Source organism: Mesocricetus auratus, unplaced genomic scaffold, assembly GCF_017639785.1.
Source record: "Mesocricetus auratus isolate SY011 unplaced genomic scaffold, BCM_Maur_2.0 Super-Scaffold_100027, whole genome shotgun sequence".
In the NCBI taxonomy this organism is placed as follows: Eukaryota; Metazoa; Chordata; class Mammalia; order Rodentia; family Cricetidae; genus Mesocricetus; species Mesocricetus auratus.
The window spans coordinates 17686479-17699897 of NW_024429208.1; the positions used below are offsets into that span (position 1 = coordinate 17686479).

Consider the following 13419-nt stretch of genomic DNA (forward strand, 5'->3'; position numbering starts at 1 on the left):
AAATTTCACACACAGCTTCTTCTGCTCCTGAACCCAAAAAGGTTGAACCCCAAAGCCCCATCAACTCCTTTCCCATTCTTCCCACACACAGCAAAATTTAAAGACTCAAACCATTGCTTTTCTTTTGAGCCAGGACAAGGGGACACATCAGAGTTTGCAAGTCAGAGTTCACAAGCTGGTACACACTTATGCTTTGCAGAATCTAACCCTCATGGGGGTGGGGGTTACCTAGGAGACAAAGGAATGTCCCAAGCACTTAGAAGATAGAATTCCAAATTACCAGACCAAGGACCAGATTTTCATCTGTGTACCTTTGTTTTCCTCTCCATTTCCAATGGTGTCTAGTATTTCACAGACACTGGGTAAGGATTTGTCCAACAAAGTAGCGACTCAGCAGACTCGCCACTCATAGCTTAGCTTCTTATAATTTCACTGTTTCGACCACCTCTTAATCTGTGGCTCTTGGTCTTTCCCTATGCAGTCTGCGGGGGCCTCTTCCACCGAGGCTTCCTGGATGACTCAAGACTGACCTCCTGACATTTTGAATCTGACATTTACTTTTCCTTCGAAGTAATGATTCATGACCACTCTGCCTTCAACTTTGTTTCTGCTCTGTGTTTCCCTGGGCAAATGGAAAGAGCTTGAGGACAAGTCTTTTCACTACTAGCTCTGACACAGGACAAGTCATGTGATCTCCCTGGATGAAGAGGGATTGGATGACCCAAGTTTTTGGGTCATGAGTGTGTTATCTTTTCACCATTTAGGAATGTTGAAAGTCCTGGGGAATCTTAGAGAATGGAAAGCACTTTTCCATAGTGTTTAAATATAGAATTTCTCAAAGTCCTTTTGACTAAGGACTTTCTCCTTGCCCTTTCCCCTAACGTAAGTGCCTGTTGATACCTTGTGGAAATAGGAAAACAAGTAGTCAAGACGTTTTATGGATTTTGGGAGACAGAAGTCTGTCTCAGAACTTACGTTCTCAGATTTGTATTAAGGGACAGGGCAAGGCCTGCTCACCAACAAGTCAGTGATAGAAGACAAACAGAACGACGGTTTTGGGTCATTCTCTAAAAGTAGGCTGCTAGCACACCCTTTGTCAACTTCGTCTTGTCTGAGCTATTTTATGGGCCTGCCGCTCAGTAAGTCAGCAATTAATAAGTCTAAACAGAGTCAAAGCCTCCACCTTCCTTGTACAAGGGACTCCAAGTTATTTGGGGTGAGGGGTGGAGATCTACCAGAAAGCTTTTTATCTTTTAATGACAATAGTGGTTGTGTTCTTTCTTGGGCCATCACCACCGGGTTCTTAAAATGAGGATTTGATCTACAACTTTGTAGACTCCACCAGGGGCAAGTCCTGCTCTCCTTGCTATCCATTCCCCACCCTGCATCTGTCCGCCATTGCAAAGGCTCAGAAGCCCAGCCGAGAGAGCAAGGCTGTTGTCCAATTCAAAGAAATGACAAGGAAATACAGCCCTCCCCACCTGGATGGTAAATTACTGTGAGGGAGGCAGAATACACTCTCCACAAATGAAAGTAACTCTTAATTAAGCAGGAGCCGAAGATCTGAAGCTGTTTGTTCTTCAAGACGTGTGCCGCTTCCACATTCCACATGGTCAGGGGGCTGTCGGGCTGCCATGGAGATGGAATTTAAGTATAGAACTGGAAGGGCCTCAGCCTGGGTGAGTCTCCTCCTCCCAGTCCCACCTCGCAGTTTGGTGTAAGAAAGCAAGCAAGGAAGCTAGAAACCAAATGCGATCAGTGATGCAAGCATTCAAAGAACACGGTGCATTTTTAGAGTCATTTAGGAGAACTTACTTTTATTTTAGAATCTATACATGTTGAGTAATTCTGCTATGAATCAGCCTGGAGAAGGCTGCTAGGAAGACCCAGGCCTTCTGCCAGCCTCCATCGCACAGGTGGGAGGGGAGGCTCCACCATGGGACTGATTCCACTAAAGGGAAAAGTGCTCTGGGCTTCTCAGCAGGAAACCCTTTCTGGGCCCAGACATTCACTCTGTTCTTGGCAAAGCAAGCTCCACCCAAAATGTAAATCAGCTAACCCATCATCATCTACATTTCCATTTTTGGACCACTCTATAGGATTCGGAAACTGTCTCCAGAAGATAGTTGAGAAGGCACCGCCTAGGAAGGACCTATCCATCCAATGCTTTCCTGTCCCTGTGACGTCTCTCCTTCTGCTGCATCTCCACTGGCCGAGTTACTGCTGTTCAAACATTCCTGGCATGGATTCAACTTAGCATCCCCCTTCCCCACACTGGAATATTCTTCCTTGGATTTGCCCATGACTTTCTTCTTTCTCAGATGTCTTTTGCTCAGAGAAGCAACTCTTCCCACTGGGTTTCAACAGCAACGTCCACACCTGACAGCCTTTGCCTCCGTTTTGCCTCCATTTTCTCTGTAATGCTGCTATCCACCATAACTTTTGCTCATCTCTTTTACTCGGGTTCTTCTTCTGCCTGTGGTGTGTTGGTCTCAAGGTGGTGGAGCTTCTGTATTTCTTACTTCCTGCTATAATGTCAGCATTAAAGTATGCTTAGCATGGTGCATAGCCATGGTAGAGATGCTGGAAGTCTTCTTTAAGGGAAGGACAGGGGATGGAGGATGCTTGAATGGATAGATGGGATAGGCTTAGATGGATGGGATGGATACATTAATGGAAGGATGGATAGCCAGCTACCTACCATCTCCCAGAGATCAGGGACCTGAGACAAGAGGTTTGATAAGTTTTGGCTCTGGTCTTAGTGAGGATGCTTGGGAGTTAATGTGAAATCAGAGAATTCTGATCACAGACTTGGCAAGCACTGAAAGTGCTAGGAACACTCTTTTCTCAAGCCTCCACAATGACGGTGTGTCTAAAGCACTCTCCACAGCCCTCCTTCCCAAGGTCTGTTGGCTTCCTTTCAAAACCAGAATGTCACTATCTGTCATGTATGCCGTTACCACAACACTCTTGTTCCTCAAGATACATTGAAGGATGGAGAGTCCATAAAAACAAATATATATCCAGTCTTTCTTAATTTCCCCCAACTCCTCCCCTAAGCCAGTGGTTCAACATTGGTTATGGCACACTCACCCTCTAACCGTCACAGAATTCATCATTACAAGATGAGTTTCGTCTTGTAATTCTCTCTCTGACCTTCTATACCATCATAGTTGTCAGGCCCTGGCAGTGTTCCTCCCCCCTACCCCTGTGTTCCTGTGTTTCTCCCATCATCTCTCTCTCTCTCTCTCTCTCTCTCTCTCTCTCTCTCTCTCTCTCTCTCTCTCTCTCTCTCTCTCTCTCTCTCTCTCTCTGTACCCATGGCCACAGCCCTGATCCGGTCTTCATTAGCTCTCACCCAGCTATTGCAATAGTTGCCCAACTAGTTTTCTATCTCCAGTTTCTTCCTCCTCCAACTCATGCACTGAACACCTGCCCCAGCAATGTCCCCCAAAGAAAATAGAAGAGATCACTCTCACTAATCCCATTGGAACGCCAATGGCTTCTTGGTACTGGCGAGTTGGGTCATTTAATCCTCCTTCCGGGCTTGTCACACGCTGGTTCCCTGAAGCACCCTGCACCACAGCTGGGTCTACGGCATGCACCCAAAGCCTGCTTGCCTTGGAAATGAAGCATGTGGTCTCTCCTCTCCGCATCCAGGCCTCCCCACTCTATTAGGCTTTTCCAGTCTAACTGTGCCCCACCTCCCACACAAGACTACTGAAACTCCACAGAGGACCTCCAGTCTCCTGTGCTGACTGAACCATTCATCAGATGGGGCTCCAGACTGGGAGACTCCACCCTTACTTCTCCCCATGTGTGCCCTAAGTCAGAAATGTCCTTTTCCTATGCCTCTGTGTGCTTGTCTTCTGTTCGCTGGACTAGAGCAAGTGCGCTCCTATCCGTGGTTTCAGGGGAAGAGACATTTGCGTCTCTGCTTTATCCCTGGAGCCCTTTAAACGGTGACAGCTTCCATAGCAGATGCCCACCCCTCTTCAGAGAGGCTGATAACAGTACAACTCCCGGGCCTCTGGGGATGGCTATCACCCTTTCAAGGCCACTTCATTGGCTGCTGCTGCTGAGCCATCAGGCTGCACTCTTGCCTAGCCCCTCCCCCACGGTCAGAAGGCCTCCCTGTCCTCAAGAGGACCACTTGTTACTCAGAGCTGAGTGAGCCAGAGTAACCCTAGCCAGAATGGAAAACAAATGTTGCACAACTTCCTCCAAGATGAATTTTAAAGAGGAAATCATCAGGGTGAGAAGAACAGACTTGATTTACCAGTTAAGGCTGTTGTCCTGGGCAATAACACATTCCTCATCTCTCCAGTGCCCTGTGGCATGCACCTGGATAGCCTAGGAGTCTCGTACTGTGGGCAGGTAATTTGTAAAACATGGGATGAGAGAGTAAGGCAGGAAGGAAGGGACAGAAGGAAGGATGGAGGGAGGGAGGGAGGCAGGGAGGGAGGGAGGGAGGGAGGGAGGGAGGTTGGGAGGTAGGAAAGGAGGAATCAAGGCAGGGAAGGAGGGAGGGAGGGAGGAAGGAGACAGGGACTCAGTTTCATCTTACATGGACACTTCCATAAGCAGGAAGACATCTGCACAGTGCTGCTGGGGTACTTGGCGAGAGGTGTCATTCGTACTGCTCTGGCTGAGCTCATCCAGCTGCTCTGAACATACCTGTTTCCCACTGATACTTTCCACCAGTTCATTGTCTTTTTCCCTCAGGTGCTCTTAGAGCAGTGGCTCAACCTTCCTAATGGTGTGACCCTTTAATACAACTCCTCATGTTATGATGACCCCAACCATAAAATTACTTTTTGTGGCTACTTCATAACTGTAATTTTTCTACTGCTATGAATTGTAGTATAAATATCTGATACTTCTGATGGGCTTAGGCAACCCCTGTGAGAGTGTCGTTCAACCCCCAAAGGGGTCATGACCCATAGGTTGAGAACCACTGTCTTAGAGAAAGCCATACACGCTCAATCTGTATCCTTGGTGCTAGGCTAGGTATTTAACATGTGGTAGATACACAAGACCTTGGTCTTGATAATAGGTATGCAAAGTTATGTTTCCCCGAATTGGAACTTAGCTGTCACCTTTGTGCTTTTCATTCTAGCCAAGTTCTCAGCCACCCGAATGGGTATTTTTGCTGCTTTCATTTGATCTATACCTTTTTTATGCCATTCTTTGTGGTAATGTCTGCGACATCACAGTGATGAAAGCAGCTTATGCTTTTCCTGGTGCATATTAAAACAAGCAGTGTTCATCCAAGTACCACCCGTAGTGAGCTGATTCCTCTTGGAAACATTGATTATACTTTATTCTCCAAATTGCTGCATCGAAACACGTGGATTCCATAATGTAGGTCTTCTAGTGGGATTTTCCTATGCTCTCACCTAGAGTCCTCCCAGAGAAGAGTATCTGTCTATCTTGGTCCCTAAAATTTTCCGTGTAGCACCTGTCTAGTTGGTGGACTACACATTTGTATCTGAGAAAAGAGAAGATGGTGTATGGTCATCCCCGATATCACAGCAAGGTGGACTCTAAATGGGTAATGGATTTGGGTTGTGTTGGTTATTGATGGTAGATTTCTTCAAGCCCTACTTTGTCCTTTTTTCTCATGTGTCCATGCCCTGTGTCTGCCCCAGATCTGGGTAGTCAGCCTGGGAAATGACTCACAGAGCTCTACAGAAAGATAATGAAGTGAGCAAGCAATCAGTCACTAAGTGAAAATATTTCTGCATGTATTCAGTAAGGAAGGGTACAGGAAAAGACACTGCCTCGCAAATGTACATGAAGTTACACAGTGTTGGCTATTAACCCTTTTAAATAAGAGCAATTGATAAGAGTAGCTAATAAGACAGTAATGCCCAGGAAGGGCCAGGGTTCACTGAAACCGGCAACCTCAGTCTTTGAATGTGGCTATGACTCTGAACAGGTAAAAAAAAAATTCTTCTAAATTTTGCACAAGTTAGCAAAGCAAATTAAGGTTCAGAGATGTCCCATGGCTTCCATTCAGTGGTTAGTCTGCCTCCAGGGATCCAATCCATGGAAATAACTCTTGGGCTTAACAAATATTCCATTCCTGAAAATGTTATAGTCATGAAAATCCAGGACCAATGAGAACATTTGGTGAGCATGGTCCACTAATGTCATTTCCAGGAGAGACTCCCTGATCTGTGACAGATACTGGAGTCAGAAACATAAGGAAGAGAGGACAATTAGAGCTTGAAGGAACCTACCACCCATTGCCAGCATGACCAAAATAATTTCCCATTTGGTAGGAAGACATCGTATGCTATAGTAAAATGCTTCGGGTAGAGGAGGGCGTGAAACTTTTGTAATTACAGTAAGGATGTAAAACTCTGTGCATGCATTAATAAGTGGATTCTCCAGGAAGCACTTGACTCTCTGGCAAGACCATACAGCTTCCCAACAGAGAGCATGAACTCTCATATCAGATCATCGCATTTGCAACTCCCCTGTGTTGTGAGCTTCCTATCTTAAGGCAAGTTGCTTCATTTCTTTGAGACTCCATTTTCCTAATCTGTAAAATGTACCAGAAATCTCTCAGGGCTGTTGTGAGGAGTACAAAGAAAGATTTATGTAAAACATTCAGCATTGGGCTGGCACACAGTAATTCTGACTACATTGTTACTCATCCTGTGCGGATCTGTCAATCATTGGCCGTGTGCAGTCACCTCATAGGAGGGGAAACCATGGGAATGTGTCATTTCTTCAGTTTTCTGTAGCAGGTATGTCTGATGCCTGTGAGGAGGACAGTCTATACTCCTGCTTGGCTGGCCGTGCAGTCATTTCTCATCCAGGCTGTCCTCAGCACCTACTAATCACTCACCCTAGCTTCTCTCCCCCTATCCATTCCCAATGAAGGATTTGGTCATGTCCTGCAAACTCTTTTCAGCAGCTTCATCAGATCCCACAACTTATAAGATCAAGCCCAAGGTCTTTGTTTAAGAGTTTTCAAAATCTGGCCTCAGATGTACAAGATGACTCAGTGGGTAAATGTCCTTGCCACCAACACTGGCACCCTGAGTGGCATGTCTGAAACCTCCATGATGGACAGAGAAAAAGCAGCAACTGTGAGCTGTCCTCTGACCTCTCCACATGCTGCAGAATGTGCTCGTCTACACATGGACACACATTCACAAATGAACAAGCACAATAAAAATCCCCGCAAAAAAGCATCCAGGCTGGACTTGCCTGACAGTGTCATGAAATGCCATTTTCCATCTTTGCTCTCCATGCTCCTAGTGCTCTGCCATCTCACATCCCAACAGAGCAGTCTATCAAAACCCTGGCTTCCATCCAGCATAACACAATACTGTTTTCTAATTCCAGCCTCCCCTGTAGTGGTGACTGGTGGACTCCACAGCCTGAGACACCTCCATCAGTGGTAGAGTAGGCTTCATTTTCTTGCTTCTTTGGGAAAAAGGTCATCTCCAGGTCTTACTTTTGTGCTGTTTGCCTTCTTTGAAGGTGGCTACTTTCTTATGCTTTCCCTTCCTCCTGTAAAGTGTTGTCTTTCCTGCCAGCCACCTGGGCCCTGCCGAGCTGTCTGAACCCCCAAATAACACACGAGACACTATATTACTTATGAAGCTGTTGGCCATTTTCTATTGTTTTTCATTGGCTATCTCTGACTTAAGTATTGACCCATAATCACCAATGTATATTTTTATAAGGACTTATCTTTCCAAGAATGCAGACTTGCAACCCCTATTCCTAGGAATCACATGGCAACGGCTTCTTCACCACATTTCCCAGAATCCTCCTAGACTCCTAATCCCACCTATCTTGCTTCCCTATTGGCCAACATTGCTTTATTGACATATACACAGGACTCTCCCATCATCCTCCCATGGTCACCACACCTTGAGCTCAACTGCTAGATTTCAGGGTCCGTGTCTCTGTCACCACTATAGTCTATTGCCCGGCATAATAGCAAACACATAGGAGATGCATACAGATGTTTGATTATCTATTCATCAACATTGATCCTAATGACGCCTCTAGCCAACCCAAGTTGCATTTATTTGTACAGAGTGAGTCTGGCCTGATCCATGCTGACCCCTTGTTCTTCTTGATGACTTCCAAGGTTGTCATGCTAGTTTAAATGGAATGGCCCCCATGGGCTCATAGGTAGTAGCCAATAGGAGGTGTGGTTTTGTTGGAATAGGTATGGCCTTGTTGGAGAAAATATGTCACTGTAGAGGTGGACTTTGAGGTCTTATATATGCTCAAGCCATACCCAGTGTCTCAGACCACTTCCTGTTTCCTGCATGACCAAAATGTTGCTCCTTCTCCATTCTCAGCTCCTTCTCCAGCACCATGTCTGTCTTCATGCTGGCATGTCCTGCCATGATGATAATGAACTAGACCTCTGAAACTATAAGCCAGCTCCAATGAAATGTTTTCCTTTATAAGATTTTCTGTGGTTTTGTTGTCTCTTCAGAGCAATAGAAACCCTAACTAATTTAAACCCTAGCTAAACTCTACACATTTTCTCACAGGACAGAACTGGGATGCTTGGGACAAAGAACTTGAAGAATCCTATCAGGTTGAATGGAAGAACAGTATGTAGACTTGAGTCTGAGGAGGATGGATAGCCTTTGAGAGTCCCACTACAGACAGGTAAATGAGTAGAGACTCAAAAGACTCATGAGTTTTGGTTGGAATATCCAGCAGACTTGGAAGTCAACATGCCTTAGTTATAATTTCAACTCTACTGGAACAGTTCATGACCTCTATGTTTTCGTTCTCTCATCTACAATGTGAGGATAGTAGCTGCATCTAACTCAATGAGTTCCTGTGAAAAGCAAATGAATGAAAATGCATGCAATCTTTACTATAGTGTCTGGTGCATAGTAACTAGACAGTAAGTGGCGCCCTTAAGATACAATGCAGAATCAATGTACAGTGTGGTTTGAAGCTTCTCTTCTGGCCTTTTTGGCCCAGGCTGATGTGATTTATAGGAATCTTTACCCTTGTTTTAACCACAGCCTCAGCCTCAGGTACTTGACCTATAACTCATCAGGCTAGCTTCAACACTACACCGTGAGACTTCACACTAATCAGACAAAGTTCAGCACTTCATAAAGCCAGGCTAGGTGCTGTACTTGGGAAGTAAAGGCAGAAGGATCAGAAGTTCAAGGGCATCCTCAGCTACTTAACAAATTCAAGAATAGCCTGAGCTAGGACTGTCTCAGGTTGGGGCAGGGGAGGAAGGGAAAGAGGGAAAGAAAGTAAAATCATCCACTGGGGATAAGTTGAAAACTGGAAAACAATGGCCAGGAGGATAGAGAGATGCTTGCCCCCCAAAGCATGAGGACCTGAGTTCAATTCTTAGTCCCCATGTAAAAGCTGGCTGTGATATGCCCGCTTGCAATTCTAGCACTAGAGAGGCAGAAACAGATGGAGATATAGGTACAGAGTTCAACAGTTGACAAAAATGGGCTCTTTTGTTGTTGTTGTTGCCTATTTGATATAAGAACTCATGATGTAGCCAAGGCTCATCTCCTATTCCCATTAGCCCTGGCTGGTACTGCCACATCCAGATAAAATGCCTCTTTTAACTCTTACTCACAGCGTTATTAATGTCTTGCAGAGGAGAAACTTAACAATGATGGACTAACAGGGACACAGCTGACTGTCCCCCATTCTGAGGCAACCACAGAGCTCTAAAACTTCCCATTTTACCACTACTGCTGCCACTAGTGAGGCCTCAAGTCAGCAGAATCCTAAGTGGTGCTTCATAGCCTAGGGGTAAGCACCAGATACTTAGTGAAGAACAGTATCCAGTTGTAGATCTAGCCCCCAAACTTCATGAAACTAAGGTCGCCTGTGGCCTGTGGCTGAGGGCCTCACCACAATACCAATGAATGTAACCCTATTCAAAAACAGGGTCATCACTTACACAATCAGTTGAGTTTAGACCAGGATGACTGGTGTTCTTGTGGGAAGAGAACAGATGTTGTTCAGACACCTGGGATAAGACAAGGATGTCATATGATGGAAATGTTGTCACTAGAAGCCAAGGAGTGCCGAAGATCGCTGACGACTTCTAGAAGTGAAGAACAGGAAAGGGAGGTGTGGTCCTGTTCACATTGATGTAACAAAATACTTGGCAGAGCAACTGGAGGAAGGAAGGGTTTGTGTTGGCCCACAGTGCAAGAGACTGGATCTGTCAGGATGGGGAAGGTACAGCAGCCGGACTGTGAAGTGCCTGCTCACATTGCGCTCAGTCGGGAAATGAAGGAATGCTGGCATTTGGTCTGCTTGCTCTTTTGCAGTTGGAAACTTCCGTCTATGGGATTTCGTTCTTCCATCAAAACTCTCTAAAACACCGTCCCTGGCACCCACATGTGTGTCTCCTAGGTGGTTCTAAATCCCCACAAGTTGACAATCAAAATTGACCACTGCTGAAGGCATTCTGCTCCACATCTTTCAGGGCAAGCACAGCTCAGGCAGTATGTTGGTATTCAAGTCTAGCCTTCAGAAGCCAGTGAGCCAAAACATAAATAAGTAAATGCTAAGCCACACTGTTCTGTCAGGCTACCCATTTTGTTCCTCTGTGAGAGCAGCCCTTGGAGAGGAATGCTCTGTTGGAGCTGAGAATGGGCAATGACCTACAAAAAGAACGCCCTTCTGTGGGTTCGCCCACTTCAGCTCTCTGTGGTCGCTGTGCTATTTGGCTGCAGCTGTGACATTACCACAGCAGGTGTCCACCCATACCAAGGGCTGCCCTTCCATGTCATGGCTCTCAGACTTACACCATTGCTAGGTTACTGACCCCTCAGTCTTCAGTGTCCTCTCTGGCTCTGTAACCACATGACCTTCATGCTCTGCATGAGGAAGGATGCTACCCCTAGGCTGGACACCCACAGCCAGCTTCCAGCCAACCTTGTCAGTGACAGCATTATGAAGCTCAGGGAATCAGCTAGGCCCACATGCTAAGCCCGAACGGACTTCTGCATACTGCCTTGTCAGCCTGGGAGGAAGGAGTAAATGAATCATCCAGTGACTCAAAAAAAAATTAATAGGTTTGCTGGCTTGTGCCAACACAATTACCATCGTGTCCTAACTTCCAGCAATAGCATCCTGGTGACTCTGAAGATACATGGTGGTCATGCTTTCTGTTTCTTGTCTCTTCTTCCCTAGACACACTGCTTGAATGGCTGAGTTTCCAGATTTTTTGTCCAGTTTGTAGTTTGTAATTTCATGTCTCCATGTCAAAAAAAAATCTACAGGATTCATTTATCCATTTATCCAAGGGTAAGAATGGGCAAGCCTCTGTGTTCATTAAGAGTAGTAAAAGGCCATCTGTTGAGGGTATAAAGGTTCAGGGAGGATGGGGAGGGTGCCAAGGGGAAGATGTTCACACAGACGCATCGCTTTTGTATCATTTGAGACTGATCCTCTTCTCAAGATCTATGTTAGCGTCCATGATTTGTTTTTAAAGATCACACTTAACTCACAAGAATTCCCATAGCTGGTAGTCCTGTTTCCTTCCACTGTATTTCATCCTAACACAGCATCTTCTGAAGACTGAGCTCCTTCAAGGATCTGGTGATGTAACATGTAGGTGACAAATAAAACTTCTGCAGAGCACACTGTAGGGAATCCCAGTATGCTAGAGAGTGAGGCCAGGGGTGCATGTATCTAGCTTGAGGCTACCCTAAGTTGTGTAGGGAACCCCGGTCTTTAAAAAATTCCATCTCTTTTTCCTGAAAAACTATTCTTCCAAAATAGATCTTCTATGTCACACGAGAAGACTTGAGGCCTATCTGACCACAAGCTGGAGTTCTTGAATATTCATAATTTGTGTCTTACATAATGTGCTCTCTCCCCCATCGCACCTGCTCGCTTTGAGTGAATTTATTAAGCGGATCCCTTGCACGAGCAAAGGCACGGCTCTGAAAGCCAAGCAGCAAGCCTGTCTTCCCATCTGCTCCCGTTCTGTGCTGACTGCAGGGGCTGTTTACCTCCAGAGTCTGAAGAAGCTGTGAACAAACAGAAGGCAAGGCAGTTTCCCGAACTGCTCAGAGTGGATTACATCACACGGGAAAACAACCCAGACCTGAGGAATTGCATTGTGGGAGAATCCCACTTCTTCCGAGTGTCACTTGACACACACTTGGCAGCTAGGATCTATATGATTAGTATGGCTCATCCAAGGCTTCCCATTTTCTCTGAGATGCCAGTGTTTGTGAAATAGCTTCTCTACTTGAATAAACATTTTCTTATCACTACACTACCCAGACTCCTTGTCAGGTTTCAAAACACGCTATACATTCAGAGTTTAAAAACTAGCAATGGAGCCGGGCGGTGGTGGCACATGCCTTTAATCCCAGCACTTGGGAGGCAGAGGCAGGCGGATCTCTGTGAGTTCGAGGCCGGGCTGGACCGATAGCCTCCAAAACAATACAGAGAAACCCTGTCTCGTAAAAACCAAAAACGAAAAAAAAAAAAAAACTAGCAATGGAGACATGAATGTGTGAGTCATTCTAGGACAAAGAAGATGGTGGAAAGTAGGTAGATGGTCTGAGGTCAAGGCCCAGGTGTGAGGGAGGGAAGGAGGGAGGGAGAGAGGGAAGGAAGGAGGGAGGGAGAGAGGGAAAGAAGGAGGGAGAGAGGCAGGGAAGGAAGAAGGGAGGGAGGGAGGGAGAGAGGGAGAGAGGGAGGGAGGGCGAGAAAGAGGAAGGGAAGGAGGGAGGGAGAGAGGAAGGGAAGGAGGGGGAGGGAGGGAGGGAAGGAGGGAGAAGGAGGGAAGGAGGGAGAAGGAGGGAAGGAGGGAGGGAAGGAGGGAGGGAGGGAAGGAAGGAGGGAGAGAAGGAGGGAGGGAGGGAAGAAGGGAGAGAGAGGGAAGAAAGGAGAGAGGGAGGGAAGGAGGGAGGGAAGGAGGGAGGGAGGGAAGGAAGGAGGGAGGGAAGGAGGGAGGGAAGGAAGAAGGGAGAGAGAGGGAAGAAAGGAGAGAGGGAGGGAAGGAGGGAGGGAGGGAAGGAGGGAGGGAGGGAAGGAGGGAGAAGGAGGGAAGGAGGGAGGGAAGGAGGGAGGGAGGGAAGGAAGGAGGGAGAGGAGGGAGGGAGGGAAGAAGGGAGAGAGAGGGAAGAAAGGAGAGAGGGAGGGAAGGAGGGAGGGAGGGAAGGAGGGAGGGAGGGAAGGAGGGAGGGAGGCCGACTTATTTTTGAAGAATGGATGAAACTGGACATGGTGGCATACACCAGTAACCCTTGAACTCATGATGCTGAAGGCTCGCCCTGAGTTCCAGGTTAGTCTGGACTAGAAAACAAGACCTGTCTCAACAGAGACAGAGAGAGAGATAGAGAGACAGGAACAGAGACAGGAACAGAGACACACACACACAGAGAGAGAGAGAGAGAGAGAGAGAGAGAGAGA

The 13419-nt window shown here is 46.6% G+C and overlaps 1 long non-coding RNA gene across 3 annotated transcripts; it reads left to right on the forward strand.

Moving 5' to 3' along the window:
• The first annotated feature begins 283 nt into the window (after positions 1–283).
• Positions 284–12272, forward strand: LOC110341011. 3 transcript variants are annotated; one of them, XR_005871452.1, is made up of 5 exons: positions 284–362; positions 482–1679; positions 8535–8655; positions 11182–11295; positions 11773–12272. It is a non-coding gene; the product is annotated as an uncharacterized LOC110341011 (long non-coding RNA). The 3 variants fall into 3 exon arrangements; XR_002382890.2 differs by lacking the exons at positions 284–362; positions 482–1679 and adding an exon at positions 4114–4377; XR_005871451.1 differs by lacking the exons at positions 284–362; positions 482–1679 and adding an exon at positions 4116–4377 and having other exon boundaries at positions 11995–12272.
• Positions 12273–13419: the final 1147 nt, after the last annotated feature.